This window comes from Bactrocera oleae, chromosome 2 (genome assembly GCF_042242935.1).
Source record: "Bactrocera oleae isolate idBacOlea1 chromosome 2, idBacOlea1, whole genome shotgun sequence".
Lineage (NCBI taxonomy): Eukaryota > Metazoa > Arthropoda > Insecta > Diptera > Tephritidae > Bactrocera > Bactrocera oleae.
This window is the reverse complement of record NC_091536.1, coordinates 31620559-31635445: the sequence shown is the minus strand read 5'-3', so window position 1 is coordinate 31635445 and position 14887 is coordinate 31620559. Positions and strand designations below refer to the sequence as shown.

The following is a 14887-nucleotide window of genomic DNA, read 5'->3' as shown; positions in this document are numbered from 1 at the left end:
GTATGTTTCTATGCATGTACGATATGTTTGTATATTTTTATGTTTGTAACTTTCCTCTATAAACGATAACTTGAGTATACATTGACATATCTTGATGAAACTTGTTACATATATTCCAGGGCACCCAAGAGAGGTCGGTATAATAGATGGGCGTAGTTAGAACACTGCCGCGCCTACAAAACGCCATTACAAAAACTAAACACTAATTAACATACCGGACTGTAATTTTGTACAGGGGATACCTATTGGCTAAAGTAAGCGAATTCGTACAACGACTACAAAACTATGCAGCTAAAAGCACGAGCTATCAATCCTGCAAAAAAATGCTCCTCCAACTATTATATATAGTAAAAAAACTAAAAAACACGCTTCAGCTTCTAAAGCACTTCAAGCTAAGAAGGGAAACATACTTTTTTATATATTATATAATGACAGAAATATTGACCGAAAAATATTTGTATTATTGTGAGAAAAGCGTGCAATGGTTTGTGCAATATTTTTCGTATATGCGTGTGTGATGTGCCACTTTTCTCACAATAATACAGGAATTTTTCGGTCAATATTTTTATCAGTTTATATATTGGTGTATGCATTAGTTCGTTTTCTAAGAGAGGTCTCTACTAGTATTATTTCGCGTCGTATTCATCTGTGGCTATATTCATTTCAAAGGTACTGCCATTTCGCGTCGTTTTCAGTAGATATAAATTGTTTGAGCGTGAACAACAATTTGTTTCATTCATTTGAAAATGTCGAAATTTGTACCAGATAAAGTGTTTTTGCGGGGAGTTCTTCTTCATTATTTTAACATGAAGAAAAGTGCTGCCGAAAGCCATCGTATTTTACTGGACGTTTATGGTGACCATGCTTTAGCCGAACGACAATTTCGACTTAGACGACGGAGAACGACCCGGACAGCCAAACAAACTTCAAGACGAAGAATTGGAGACATTGCTCGACGCAGATGCATGCCAGACGCAAGAAGAACTTGCAAAAGTATAAGGAATTGATCAAGCAACCGTTTCCAGACGATTAAAATCATTAGGAAATGTTGCTTCAACGCCACCAAAAGAAGTCGTTTTTGCATCGGATTGTCACTGGCGATGAAAAATGGATTCATTATGATAACCCAAAGCGCAAGAAATCGTATGTGAAGCCCGGCCAACCATCAACATCCACGGCAAAGCCGAATATCCATGCTGCTAAGGTTATGCTATGTATTTGGTGGAATTACATGGGTGTGCTCTATTATGAGCTATTGAAATCGGGTCAGACGATCAATGGGGACCTCTACCGAAAACAATTGATTCGTTTGAAAAGGGCAAGAAAAACGACCAGAATATGCGACCAGACACGAATCAATAATTTTTCATCATGACAACGCTCGGCCACATGTTGCAAGGCCAGTTAAAAACTATTTGGAAAACTGTGGGTGGGAAGTTCTACCTCACCCGCCTTATAGACCAGACATAGCACCTTCCGATTACCACTTGTTCAGATCAATGCAGAATGCCCTCACCGGAGTACGCTTCTCTTCAGAACAGGGTATCAGAAATTGGATTGATTCTTTCTTGACCTCCAAGCCGGAGAAGTTCTTTTGGGATGGGATTCACAAACTGCCAGAAAGATGGGCAAACATCATAGCTTCCGATGGGCAATACTTTGAACGTTAAATGTATAACAATTTTTTCACAATAAAGTCTTAATTTTCGTAAAAAAACCGCACGAATTAATGCATACGCCCATAATTAATTATTTTTCCATTTTCGAAGTGCTTTAAAGGCGTGTTTTATAGTTTTTTTAAACTATATTTATTTTGATACTATTTTCTACCATTTTCACTTATTTATTGTACTTAATAATGCTTTAATTTTTATACTCTCGCAACATGTTGCTACAGAGCATAAAAGTTTTGTTCACCTAACGGTTGTTTGTATCACCTAAAACTAATCGAGTTAGACATAGGGATATATATATATAAATGATCAGGATGAAGAGACGAGTTGAAATGTCTGAGGGTGAGTGTTTTATGGGCGTAGCAGATGGGCGTAATCAGACCACTGCCACGCCCACAAAACGCCATTAATCAAAACCGAATAAATTGCCATAACTAAGCTCCACAATATGATACAAGATCGATATTTGGTATACACAATCACATTTTTAAAAAAAGGTTCGTGGTTCCGCCCCTAATCGGTTTAATGTGAATATCTCCTAAACCGCTCAAGCTAATATATTTATGACAAATTTTTTTAGTAGCTCTATCAACACTGTGAAAATGGCTGAAATCGGGTGGCAACTCTGCTCACCTTCCATATAACGGTACTCTTAAAAACTACTAAAAGTACGATAAATCAAGCACTAAACACGCCAGAGACATTAAATATTATATCTGGGATGGTATGAGATGACTTTAAAGTAACCGCGTTCCAAATTAGACAGTGGGTGTGGCACCGCCTACTTTTAGATGAAAACCTATATCTTAGGACCTTCTTAACCGATTTCAACCAAATTCGGTTGAAATGTTATGTACATTCGTCTCATATTTCTATATTATAATGCGAAAATCGACGAAATCGGATTACAACCACACCTATTTCCCATATAACACCATTTTAAATTCCATCTGATTCTTTCACTTTTCACTATGCAAATCAAGGAATATTGACTGCATCGGGGTAAAACTTTGCGTGAATAATGCGTTTAAAGTATGCCATCTTGTGGATGGTAAGATTTATAATTGAAATTCATATAATAAAATAAGTAAACGAGACCCTCGATAACAGTATGTTTGTGTCAAAAAATGGATTGAATCGGATCAATACTTCCTATAGCCCTCTTATACCTAATATACAGGTATTTGAACTTCCGAGTGACTTTATACCGTACATATCGGCCAATATTAGAGCTATCTCAATGAAAATAAGAGAGCGTTTTTTGCTCATAAGGTAGGTAAAGTGGCTGTCTTTCGACCCACCGAGGCCTTTAGGAGGCCCATTGTGACACCACCGGGACTGTGGTCCCCTCACTCTATTGGCTTCTCTCTGAACCACCCCGTACTTCTGATGAACTTCATCAGTGAGACAAGTTTTACCCGTGCAACCTCCGTGATTTCGTTAAGAAACCCACGACCGATGGCTGCGATTTTTTTCCTATTTAGTGCTGCGCAATCGCATAGAAGATGTTTAATGGTCTCCTCCTCTTCTACTTCCTGACAGCTTCTACAATCGTCGTTATATGGCGTACCAAGTCAACTTGCATGTGGCCTGTTAGTACTCCTACTAGAGTTCTTATATCATTCCGCTTGAATTTTAACAGTCGGCATGTGTGGCTCATATTCCATTCAGGCCACGTTTGCCTCCTAGTTGAGCAAGTCAGGGACTGATTCCACTGATACTCGGCTATGTTAATGACATATTTGTCGATTAAGTATCCACAAGTAGCCAGAGGCATATAGATGTCCTCCTTACTAGGATCTAGTTGTAGAGTGGTGCCTGTTCTGACAAGTTCATCTGCTACACAGTTCCCGGGGATGTCACTGTGTCCTGAGACCCATTGCAGGTTTACTGTAAAATAGGATGTCAGATCCGCTAGAAGATCATGGTATTCTTTCACTGTCTTTGACGAAATCCTAAGAGACATCAGAGATTTCAAAGCCACCTGGCTGTCTGTATATATAAATATATTTCTTGTTGTGAAAACACTCCTTGACCTCCGCTTGGAAGACACTGCAGTGGTCTGGTAACCGGAATGCGATTTTGGTATCTAGTTTAGCTGAGAAGACACCGCCGCCTACTCGGTTATCCAGTTTGGAACCATCCGTATAGAAGCTTATCTCTGCTTCCTTGTCCACTACGCCCCTTTCCCACTCCGCTCTGGAGGGTAATTCAATCTAGGAGACCGGATTTAGATTCAGCTCTGTAGGATTGCGAAAATCCGAAAATCAGTCAAATATATTAACTTATTTATTTATCTTTAATAAATTTTAAATTTTTATTTATATAATATTAAAGATAAATAGACGATATACCAAGTTAAGATTAATAGATATATATATACATATAAATATTTAATTAATTAATAGATATCTATTATCATATAAAACAAAGCCTTAAGATTCATAGATGTATAACAATTATATCAATTTATTAGTATATAATATAATCTAACATTATAAACATTTTTATAGATTAATGATAAAAATTAAGATATTATATTCATCTTTGTATTTATATGAAGTTGGTCTTTTAATTCTCGGAAATGTCTATATTGGAATTTTAAATTATCTAGTTGACTTATTAATTTAATTTTTAGATTACTTTTTTTATTTATGTAAATCATAAAAATTTTATAATTAATTAAATAATGTATACATTTTAAAATTAAGTATAGAAAAAAAAAAAAAAAAAAAACTAAAGGAAATTAACCTATTTCAAATGAAATAAGTTAATTTCATTCAATGAATTGCCTGATAAAAGGGTTACCTTGATAGGGTAAATTATGTAATAATATTACATTCATTATATTTAATAGAATTAAACTATTCCTAAAAGTATCAAAAACTTTTGTGCATCATACACTAAAATATAAGCAACTTAAAAAGATAAGCTAATTAAGCTACTGGGCTCATACCCCATTTATAAAGGTTCCAATCCTTTTCTTTTTAATTTTTAATAATTCAGCTAAAATTATATTTTTCTTTATCCTAATAACAGGAACTATAATTACCGTCTCGTCTAATTCTTGACTAGGTGCTTGAATAGGGTTAGAAATCAATTTATTATCATTTATCCCCCTAATAAATAATAATAACTTGATATCTACAGAAGCCTCATTAAAGTACTTTTTAACTCAAGCTATAGCCTCAGCTGTATTACTGTTTGCTATCATAATAAGATACCTAAACAATCACCCAATTATACAAGATAATACCATCTACGGTGACTTAATAATTACTTCATCATTATTATTAAAAAGTGGTGCTGCACCTTTCCATTTCTGATTCCCTAATGTAATAGAAGGGCTCTCCTGAATAAATGCACTCACTTTAATAACATGACAAAAAATTGCTCCCCTTATATTAATTTCTTACACTATACAAAGCAATTTTATTATCTTGGTAATTATTACTTCAACTGTTATCGGTTCATTAGGAGGCCTTAACCAGACCTCCCTACGAAAATTAATGGCTTTTTCATCAATCAATCATTTAGGGTGAATACTAGCAGCTATACAAGCAAATGAATCAATATGAATTATTTATTTCTCTTTTTACACATTCCTATCTTTCAGTCTAATCTTCATATTCAATAGCTTCAAAATATTTCATATTAATCAATTATTTAATTCATTTTTCAGTTCTAAGATTCTAAAATTCATCCTATTTTTAAATTTATTATCTTTAGGAGGGCTACCACCTTTTATTGGATTTTTACCTAAGTGATTAGTTATTCAATTACTAGTGTTAAAAAATCAATATATCTTAATAACAATTATAACAGTAATAACATTAATCACATTATTTTTTTATTTACGATTATGCTTCGCAGCCTTTATACTTAATTACTACGAAAACAATTGACCTACTAACATAAAAATTAATTTTATCTCTTTCAAAATTATATTAACCCTATCTTTCATCTCCACTTTCAGTTTAATCCTAGTATCTATAATTTATTTATTCTTATAAATTTTATAGCAAGGCTTTAAGTTAATCAAACTAATAGCCTTCAAAGCTATAAATATAAGTTTAATCTTTTAAGCCTTAGTAAAATTTTACTCCTTTAGAATTGCAGTCTAATATCATTATTGACTACAAGGCCATGATTAAAAAGAATAAATTCTTATAGATAGATTTACAGTCTATCGCCTAAACTTCAGCCATTTAATCGCGACAATGGCTATTTTCAACAAATCACAAAGATATTGGAACTTTATATTTCATTTTCGGAGCCTGAGCAGGAATAGTTCTTACATCTCTTAGAATCTTAGTTCGAGCAGAGCTAGGTCATCCTGGCGTATTAATTGGAGATGATCAAATTTATAATGTGATTGTAACTGCTCACGCTTTCGTAATAATTTTTTTCATAGTTATACCTATTATAATCGGAGGATTTGGAAGTTGATTAGTCCCTTTAATACTAGGAGCACCAGATATGGCCTTCCCCCGAATAAATAATATAAGATTCTGGTTACTACCTCCTTCTCTCACTCTATTGTTAGTCAGCAGCATAGTGGAAAACGGAGCCGGTACAGGTTGAACTGTATACCCACCCTTATCATCTATTATTGCACATGGAGGAGCATCTGTCGATCTAGCCATCTTTTCACTCCATTTAGCAGGTATCTCTTCAATCTTAGGGGCTGTAAATTTTATCACAACAGTAATTAATATACGATCAACAGGAATTACATTTGATCGAATGCCTTTATTTGTTTGAGCAGTAGTACTAACAGCCCTACTACTTTTATTATCTCTCCCTGTCTTAGCAGGTGCTATCACAATACTTTTAACAGATCGAAATCTAAATACTTCCTTTTTCGACCCAGCAGGCGGGGGAGATCCAATCCTTTACCAACATTTATTTTGATTTTTCGGACACCCAGAAGTATATATTTTAATTCTCCCTAGATTTGGTATAATCTCACACATTATTAGTCAAGAATCAGGTAAAAAGGAAACCTTTGGGTCTCTAGGAATAATCTATGCTATAATAGCAATTGGACTTCTAGGTTTTATTGTATGAGCTCATCATATATTTACAGTAGGAATAGATGTCGACACTCGAGCTTACTTTACTTCAGCTACAATAATTATTGCAGTACCTACAGGTATTAAAATTTTCAGTTGATTAGCTACTCTCCACGGCACACAATTAAATTATTCCCCAGCAATATTATGAGCCCTAGGATTTGTATTCTTATTTACAGTAGGAGGATTAACGGGAGTTGTGCTTGCTAATTCTTCGGTACATATTATTTTACACGATACATACTATGTAGTAGCCCATTTTCACTACGTATTATCTATAGGAGCAGTATTCGCAATTATAGCTGGATTTGTACACTGATACCCCCTATTCACCGGACTAACTCTAAATCCTAATTGATTAAAAAGTCAATTTATTGTTATATTTATCGGTGTAAATTTAACATTCTTCCCTCAACATTTCTTAGGATTAGCGGGAATACCTCGCCGATACTCAGATTACCCAGACGCTTATACAACATGAAATGTAGTATCCACAATTGGCTCATCTATTTCTTTACTAGGAATCTTATTTTTCTTATTTATTATTTGAGAAAGATTAGTAACACAACGGCAAGTAATTTACCCTATACAACTTAGGTTATCAATTTGAATGACTTCAAAATACTCCTCCGGCCGAACATAGTTACTCAGAATTACCTCTTTTAACCATTGAAATAATTTGAACAATCCTCCCAGCTATTGTCCTCCTATTTATTGCTCTCCCATCTCTTCGACTACTTTACCTATTAGATGAAATTAATGAACCTTCAGTAACTCTAAAAGCTATCGGACATCAATGATACTGAAGCTATGAATATTCAGATTTTTTAAACGTTGAATTTGACTCATATATAATTCCAACTAACGAATTATCCACAGATGGATTCCGTCTATTAGATGTTGACAACCGAGTAATTCTACCTATAAATTCACAAATTCGAATCTTAGTAACAGCTGCAGATATTATTCATTCTTGAACAGTCCCTGCTCTAGGTGTAAAAGTAGATGGAACACCAGGACGATTAAACCAAACAAACTTCCTAATAAACCGGCCTGGTTTATTTTACGGCCAATGCTCAGAAATTTGCGGAGCTAATCACAGATTTATACCTATTGTAATCGAAAGACTCCCTGTTAATCATTTCATTAAATGAGTAACTAATAGAGCTAACTCATAACTTTCATTAGATGACTGAAAGCAAGTATTGGTCTCTTAAACCACCTCATAGTAAATTAGCACTTACTTCTAATGAAAAAATTAGTTAAAAAATAACATTAGTATGTCAAACTAAAATTATTAAATTATTTAATATTTTTTAATCCCACAAATATAGGTTGATTAAGCTCTAAGTACTCAACAACTTCTTTAAATTGAAAATGATAACTAACCTATTCTCTGTATTCGACCCATCCTCAAGCATCTTCAATCTCTCTATAAATTGAATAAGAACATTTTTAGGATTATTATTAATCCCTTCCGCCTATTGATTAATACCTTCCCGATGACATATCTTCTGAAATTCAATTCTATTAACCTTACATAAAGAATTCAAAACTCTTTTAGGCCCCTCAGGACATTCAGGTTCAACTTTCATTTTTGTCTCTCTATTTTCACTAATTTTATTTAATAATTTTATAGGGTTATTCCCTTACATTTTTACTAGAACAAGCCATCTTACATTAACTCTTACACTAGCTCTACCTCTATGACTATGTTTTATACTATACGGATGAATTAACCATTTATAGTCTGCATTGAAACTATTAGTAACATTATCCGCCCTGGAACCTTAGCCGTTCGATTAGCAGCCAACATAATTGCAGGACACCTACTCCTTACTCTATTAGGTAACACTGGGCCTTCACTTTCCTACATAATTATATCCTTTTTATTAATAGGTCAAATTGCTCTTCTAGTACTAGAATCAGCTGTTGCTATTATTCAATCATATGTATTTGCAGTATTAAGAACACTATACTCTAGCGAAGTAAACTAATGTCAACACACTCAAATCACCCATTCCATTTAGTAGATTACAGCCCCTGACCTTTAACAGGAGCAATTGGAGCTATAACGTCCGTATCAGGATTAGTAAAATGATTCCATCAATATGACATTTCACTCTTTGTATTAGGCAATATAATTACCATTTTAACAGTATACCAATGATGGCGAGACGTTTCTCGAGAAGGAACCTTTCAAGGCCTACATACCTTGCCCGTAACCTTAGGACTTCGATGAGGAATAATCCTATTCATTTTATCAGAAGTATTATTCTTTGTATCTTTCTTCTGAGTTTTTTTCCATAGAAGACTATCTCCAGCTATCGAATTAGGGGCTATATGACCCCCAGCCGGAATCCAACCATTCAACCCATTCCAGATTCCTTTACTAAATACAGCAATTCTTTTATCTTCAGGAGTCACAGTAACTTGAGCTCACCACAGACTAATAGAAGGTAATCATTCACAGGCTACACAAGGATTATTTTTTACAGTGCTATTAGGAATTTATTTTACTATTTTACAAGCATACGAATACATTGAAGCCCCATTTACTATCGCAGACTCAGTTTATGGTTTTACCTTTTTCATAGCAACGGGATTCCACGGAGTTCATGTATTAATCGGAACTTCATTCCTACTTGTATGTCTAATCCGCCATTTAAATAATCATTTTTCAAAAACCCACCATTTTGGATTCGAAGCAGCTGCATGATACTGACTATTCCTATATATCTCAATTTACTGATGAGGAGGCTAATTTATAATTATCTATATAGTATATAAGTATATTTGACTTCCAATCATAAGGCCTACTAATTAGTAGTATAGATAATCTTTTCAATTGCTATTATAACATCAATTTTAATTATTATCGCAAGAGTAGTAATAATATTAGCATCTATTTTATCAAAAAAGGCTCTTACAGATCGTGAAAAATGTTCTCGATTTGAATGTGGATTCGACCCTAAATCATCCTCTCGATTACCCTTTTCACTTCGGTTCTTTTTAATCACTATCATTTTCTTAATTTTTGATGTAGAAATTGCTCTTATTTTACCCATAATTTTAATTATCTCCACTTCAAATATAATAGTATGAACAACAACAAGAATTGTATTTATCATTATTCTCATTATCGGCCTATATCACGAATGAAACCAAGGTATACTAAATTGATCAAACTAGGGTTGTAGTTAATTATAACAGTTAATTGGCATTCAAAAAGTATTGAAATATTCAATCTACCTTAAACCAAGAATACGAAGCGATTTATTGCAATTAGTTTCGACCTAATCTTAGATATTTAATACCCTTATTCTATATAATAACCCTAATAATTAGAAATCATTAATTGAAGCCAAACAGAGGCTTATCACTGTTAATGATAGAACTGAGATTATTCTCCAATTAGGGAAGTATGATGTTCAAGAAAAAGCCGCTAACTTTTATCTTTTAATGGTTAAACTCCATTTATACTTCTATTTATATAGTTTAAAAAAAACATTACATTTTCATTGTAAAAACAAAATTACTTATTTTTATAAATTACTAAAATAAATACACTATATCCAAGAATTAAACAATTACCCTAACATCTTCAGTGTTATTCTCTATCTTAAGCTACTTGAATTAAAATATCAAAAAAAAAAATAAAATAATAATTCACAAAACAAATAATAATAAAAAAAACGTCAAACTATTATTATGTATAACAAGAATAATTAACTAAATTATTATATAAATTCTGGCCCCCTAAAAATTCCGATCAACCCTGATCAAATGATTTACAAACTCTTCCTCCTAAAATCAAAGAATGGTTAATAACCCCGTAAGTAGAAATATAAGGTATAAATCACATCGAACCAGAAAAATAACTTACCAAATAATTATGTAAAGACTTATTAAAATAAAATAAAGAAACATCTGAAATTAAATACCCAGATACCCCTCCTATAACACAAACAAACAAAGTTAATAACTTCAAATAATTAGGTAAACAAACTATATAAGGAGTTGAAAAAATTAATCAATTCAACATTCTTCCCCCAATAATTCTCATAATTAATAAACCACTTATACCGCGCAACATAATTCAACCCTCATCACTAAGTATATTTAAAGAACCACAATTCAGCTCCCCAGTTATAGAATAATATACTAACCGAAAAGAATAACAAACTGTTAATCCAGTAGAAAAAAAAAATAAAAAAAAATAAAATGTATTAATATTTCTTAAAGAAACAATTCCTAAAATCATATCCTTAGAATAAAATTCAGCCAAAAAAGGCATACCACATAAAGCCAAATTAGCTACATTAAAACACCCTAAAGTCAAAGGCATATAAACACTTAACCCTCCTATTAACCGAATGTCCTGTGAATTATTTATATTATGAATAATAGCCCCAGCACACATAAACAACAAAGCCTTAAATAAAGCATGATTTAATAAATGAAAAAAAGCAAGTTTATAAAATCCTATAGATAAAATTCTTATTATTAATCCCAACTGTCTAAGAGTAGACAGAGCAATAATCTTCTTTAAATCAAATTCAAAATTAGCTCCTAAACCAGATATAAATATAGTTAATCCAGATAATAATAACAATAAATCTCCCAACCATCTACCTCTTAATAAAATATTAAAACGAATTAATAAATAAACACCAGCAGTTACTAAAGTTGAAGAATGAACTAAAGCAGAAACTGGAATAGGGGCAGCCATAGCAGCTGGCAATCAAGATGAAAAAGGAATTTGAGCTCTCTTAGTTATAGCCGCTAATATAATTAACCCTCCAATAACCTCTATCTCCATTCTATACTTTATAGTTTCTAAATAAAAAATATAATTTCATCTCCCATAATTTAATATTCAAGCAATTGCTAATAAAAAAGCTACATCTCCAATTCGATTAGATAGCGCTGTTAACATCCCAGCATTATATGATTTAACATTTTGAAAATAAATTACTAAACAATAAGAGACCAATCCCAACCCATCTCATCCTAATAAAATTCTAACTATATTAGGGCTAATGATTAACAACATTATTGATAATACCAACATAAGCACTAATATAATAAACCGATTAATATTTTTGTCCTCTCTCATATACTCCTTTCTATAATAAATTACCAACGAAGCAATTAATAAAACAAAAGATATAAACAATAATCTCATTCAATCAAATAAAAAAGTTATAACAATTCTCACAGAATTTAAACTAACAACTTTTACATATCATTGACACCACAAATCAATATTTTAAATAAACTATTTAAATTTAAAGCCAAAATAAACAAATATCTCTTTTTAAAATCAACAAATTTAAAGGAAATCAATGAAGAAATAATAAAAAATATTCACGAATCTTACCCCCTCTAAATGAATAAATACCTGAAAACCCCCTACCATGTTGACTATAAGCATACAAATACAAAGTATAGACAGCTCTAAAAAAAGACAACAAAGATAAAGAAATTATAGTAATTGAAGACCAACTAATAATTCTATTTAATAAAGAAATTTCCCCCAATAAATTCAAAGAAGGTGGAGCAGCTATATTGCAAGCTCTTAACAAAAACCACCACAAAGTCATTGAAGGCATAAAATTCAATAAACCCTTATTAATCAATAAACTACGACTCCCCAACCGTTCATAAGTAATATTTGCCAAACAAAATAACCCTGACGAACACAATCCATGGGCAATTATCAAAGTATAAGAACCACAAAGTCCTCAATAAGTTAAAGTTATCAAACCACCTAGAACAATCCCCATATGAGTAACAGAAGAATAGGCAATTAAAGCCTTTAAATCAATTTGACGTAAACAAACTAATCTAATTAAAACTCCCCCAACTAATCTAATTCTTACCCATAAATAATTATACTTAATTCCTCTTGCTTGTAAAAAAGAAAAAACTCGTAACAACCCATAGCCCCCCAATTTTAACATAATTCCAGCTAAAATTATTGACCAAAAACCGGAGCTTCTACATGAGCTTTAGGTAACCACAAATGAACCAAAAACATTGGTATCTTAACTAAAAAAGCTAAAATCAAAGACAGATAAAGTAGATCATAATTAAACATATGGTTACTTAATAAATAAAAATCCATTGTATTTAAACTATTATATAAATAAAAAATCCCAACTAATATAGGCAAAGAAACTAACAAAGTATAAAACAATAGATACACTCCCGCCTGAAGACGTTCAGGTTGATACCCCCACCCTAAAATTAAAAATAAAGTAGGAATTAATCTTCTTTCAAAAAATAAATAAAACATAAACAAACTCATTCTTCTAAAAGTCAAAACCAAAAAAATTAACAAAATTAAAACATTAAATAAAAATAAATTTTTATAATTATTATACTTATAAACAGACTCACTAGCTGTAAGTATAAGAGTACAAATCCAAAATCTTAACAAAATCAATCCATTAGAAATAACATCAAACCCTAAAAAATAAGAAATATTCACAAAATAATTTGTACAATAATTTAAAACAATAAAAATAAAAGTTACAATAAATAATAAATTTTGAACCATTCAAAATAAACCATTTATAAAACAAATAGGACTAATAAAAACTATTATAAAAATTAATTTTAACATTGCAAAACATTAAACGATTGAAAATAATCATTTCCATGTGTACGAATTATAGAAACCAAGATAGAAAGCCCCAAAGCACCTTCACAGACTCTAAAAGTTAAAAATATTATACTAAAAAATCTTCTATAATCTATTAGTTTCAAATAGATAAACAAAAGAAAAAATAAATTCAATACAATATATTCCAATCTCAAAAGCATTGATAATAAATGTTTTCGATTAGAAACAAAAACAAAAATACCTATTAAAAATAAAAAACAAGGTAACCCTCAATATAATCTTATTAACATTAGTTTTAATAGTTTAATAAAAACATTGGTCTTGTAAACTAAAAATAAGATTTAATCTTTTAAAACTTCAAGAGAAAAGAAATAACTTTATCATTAATCCCCAAAATTAATATTTTAATTAAACTACCTCTTGAAATTATACAATTCTTATTATATTCTTCCACATTAATTTCAAGATTTATTTTTATTCAAATAAACCACCCATTAGCTATAGGATTAATACTTTTAATTCAAACACTACAAATTTGTTTATTAACAGGACTAATAGCAAAAAGATTCTGATTCTCCTATATTTTATTTTTAATTTTTCTAGGAGGAATATTAGTATTATTCATCTATGTAACTTCATTAGCTTCAAATGAAATATTTTCTTTATCCATAAAATTAACAACTCTTTGTATCACTATTATAACAGGCCTTACATGTATTTCTCTATTTATTGATAAACTCTCTACACTTCCTTTTATCCAAAACTTAGAAATAAATACCTACTTTAACACTAATTTATTTACACCTGAAAATTCATTAAATCTACACAAATTATATAATTTCCCAACAAACCTAATAACAATTTTATTAATAAATTATTTATTAATTACACTAATTGCAGTAGTAAAAATTACTAAACTATTCTACGGACCTCTCCGGCCTATAAACTAATGAACAAACCTTTACGAACCCAACACCCCCTATTTAAAATTGCAAATAACGCGCTAGTAGATCTTCCAGCCCCAATTAATATTTCAGCTTGATGAAACTTCGGATCACTATTAGGATTATGTTTAATTATTCAAATTCTCACAGGATTATTTCTAGCTATACATTACACTGCAGATATTAACTTAGCATTCAATAGCGTAAATCACATTTGTCGTGACGTAAATTATGGTTGATTACTACGAACTCTTCACGCTAACGGTGCTTCATTCTTTTTTATTTGTATTTACTTACATGTAGGACGTGGAATTTACTACGGTTCATATTTATTTACACCTACATGATTAGTAGGAGTCCTAATCTTATTTTTAGTTATAGCAACAGCTTTCAAAGGATATGTTCTACCTTGAGGACAACTATCTTTCTGAGGAGCAACAGTTATTACTAATTTATTATCCGCTATCCCATACCTAGAAATTGATTTAGTACAATGAGTATGAGGAGGATTCGCAGTAGACAATGCTACTCTAACCCGATTTTTCACATTTCACTTCATCTTAC

General features: G+C 31.4%; 1 protein-coding gene and 2 pseudogenes across 2 annotated transcripts in view; all 3 read left to right on the top strand.

Annotated features, from left to right (window-relative positions):
- Positions 1 to 5885, top strand: part of LOC138855831 (NADH-ubiquinone oxidoreductase chain 2-like) — a 50344-nt pseudogene extending 44459 nt beyond the window's left edge.
- Positions 1 to 14887, top strand: part of LOC138855683 (gustatory and odorant receptor 22-like) — a 1003612-nt gene that overhangs the window by 544261 nt on the left and 444464 nt on the right. The gene's annotated exons all lie outside the window — the stretch shown is intronic.
- On the top strand, positions 13415 to 14563 carry LOC118682662 (NADH-ubiquinone oxidoreductase chain 6-like; annotated as a pseudogene).